The sequence below is a fragment of the Phytophthora infestans genome, genomic scaffold, assembly GCF_000142945.1.
Source record: "Phytophthora infestans T30-4 supercont1.65 genomic scaffold, whole genome shotgun sequence".
Lineage (NCBI taxonomy): Eukaryota > Oomycota > Peronosporomycetes > Peronosporales > Peronosporaceae > Phytophthora > Phytophthora infestans.
In genome coordinates, this window is record NW_003303694.1 from 47,962 (window position 1) to 50,883 (window position 2,922).

Sequence of the window (2,922 nt, forward strand, 5' to 3'; positions counted from 1 at the left end):
AAGAAGAACAAGAAAAAGACAAGAAACATGGCGAAAGGACAACCGACGGTACCAGTTACGTCTGCCAAGTCTGGCGGGGCTCGCAACGAGAGCTCAAGCCCGGCTGCGCGCGTTGCAGCCGCCACCGAGCTTTCAGTGAGCTTTGACGCATCGGTCCTGACGCCCACGATTATGAAGATTACGAAGATAAGACGCCGGCTCCAGAGCCAGGCGCAGCGACGCCGGAGACGGCCACGCTATCATCGGGGCTGAGCGGGGCGACCAAGTCCCTTTCGAGGAACCTCGCCGACGAGCTCGATGATGATGCGGGACCGGAACCGGCCTATGATGATTATGACGATGGGACCGAGATTTTTTAAACCTTCGGTGGCGAGTGCAAAGCATTCAGCACTGCTGAAGGCACCTCGCCCACCTATCAACGGTGATACACCAGCCGCCAAGCGCGTTTTCGACCGCGTACAAGCGCTGATGCAGAATGATGAGTGGATGCAGCTGTTCAAGCCCATCCCCAAGAAAAAGGCCGACTGGCCTGCGCTTGCGCAGGAACTTCAATACCCAGTCAACTCGGTTTCGACTAGTCAAGTTGCCGAGGATTCAGTTTCGCTACTGTTGTCGCTGGGGTTCGAGAACGAGACGTACCCATCGACGATGTCGCTCCAGGGTTGGAGTCCACATGAAGCCGGAGCTGCTCTCCAGAAATGGAAGAAGAAGCTTCGGAAGGCGTTTTGCGCTGTTGGCATCAATGCGAAGCAGCCTGTGAGTCGACCGATGATTCAAGATGAAGATCCGTCTAAGATTCCACTGCCGCCGACGCCCCAACGACTCGTTCGTACTCCTCCGACCAAGCGTGGAGCTGAGCGTGGTGCCTTTGGCACTACCGAAGCTTCACCGTACTTTCAAGACTCGCACGTGGTTACGCCACGTTCGGAGAGCCGTATGCAACGTATTTACGCAAGTAACGAGGGTTCGTTCGGTCGCCGAGGCGGTGCGCGAGCTCCCAAAGGTGGTGCCGGACGTCGTCAAGTCGACAGCGATGGTTCGTCCAGTGACGATGACATTTTGGTGCGTACATTCGACGAAGAAGACCCCCAACTCGAGTTGATGCGTCAGATGAATGAGCTAGCGACGCTGAACGACGTGGACCCAACACCGAGGATTGAAATGGCTTCGCACCGACCGCTGGATCGCATCACGCCGTTCTCAGGCTCTCGCAACAAAAGCGAGAACTGTATGCAGTGGCTCCGTGGGTTCGTCTATGAAATGACTGGAACTCACACAGATGCCAATAAATGGTGCATTCCATTTGAGCTAAGTCTCCGGGACGGAGCCATTCATTGGGTTCCGTCAACTTCCGAAGAAGTCGAAGCGCAAGTGGAAGCTGCTGAGCGATGCGTTCATCCGCTACTACTGCTCACAGTTCACGCAGACGGCACTGTCGCGTTACTACTCCGCCAAGCGGGAACGTAATGAACATCTGTGCGACTACATAAACAGGCTGAATGGCTACGCTCGGACCGCCCGTCTACACTTTGAGAAGAGTGGTCGCGACGCGAAAGAACACGTACAGCAGTTCCTGGCAACATGCGACGATGACAAGCTAGCTGAGAGTCTCTACCACGCTCGAGTCGCCGACATTCACGAGCTCGAAGAGATCATCGAAGATGTTCTCAAGGGCAAGGAGAGAATGACCAAGCGTGACAGTGAGTACCGATACTCCAAGAGTCGTGATACGCGACGCGACGATGGGTACGCCCGCACAACCGGCGTGATGACCGTCGCCGCGATGACAACCGCAACAAACCAAGAGTGACACTCATTGAAGCCACGGTGGACGACCTACTAGCTGAATTAGAAGGTCGTGAAGCTGCTCAGGGAGGCACCGAGTATTCAAACGAAGATCCGAACGCTTACGACGATGTCCAAGATGAGTACAACGACTTTCAGCCTGATAATACGGACGGTGATTTCTCATTGGACGAAAACGACCGATACCTCGCCGCTGCTAACGAAAATGAGCGCCGTGCAGCTGCTGAAGGCACCTACGCACGTTCAGACAACCGTCAACCACGTGGAAACATGCCGATCGCGATAATGGCTTCAATCAAGATCGCCGAGGTGGTGACCGTGGGTTCAATCAGGACCAACGCGGTCGACGTGTGAAAAAGCTGCCGACGTTGTGCCGACATATAATGTCGGCAAGGGTACTAAATATGCGTTAATGTATACAAACCATCAAGCGTTTTAACATCATTTGGATATTCCCCCTCTGACAGACAAAAACACATCAAAACAGTATGAGTCTGCAAGACCTTGCACCGGCCACCTCCCAGCGTGCATAGCAGACAGCTATCAATGCGTTCGCTCGCTTCCTTGTGGCCGAAGGCGTCAATATGCAGTAGATCGCAGCCACTCTTTTAGGTGATATGACTGGGGCAAAGTTTGTCAAGCTGATGGATCGCTTCGCAATTTATCTTACAAGTGCAGAAGGGCGAGGAGGGAAGGCGCTAGCTCGCAACTCAGTCATGAGCTACTACCGGCACGTCAAAAACTGGTTACTCGACACCTACCCGAAAAATAGAGCCTCAATCGAAAAGAAGCTTCTCAAGATGGCCCAGACTCTTGAACGGCACTGCCTGAAGCGCCTCGAAGGTGGTACTACGAAGCGAGCGCCGGCGTGCACGAAGGAAGATCTACGTATTCTGATGGACGGTCGGTATATAGTTTGATTAAGAAAGGTTACCTTCGGTTCATTTTAATCTAAGTCATTTAATTTCAGTTGTGGTCCAGCCTCTGTCACGACAAGTACTTTTAAATTGTATTCATATCAGGACTTCCTTATTGAGGCAAAACAGTGTACGAATTTTGAGGTGAAGGTTGGGGTAGCGGCTGAGACTGTACTGATGAGTATAGCATAGACACAAC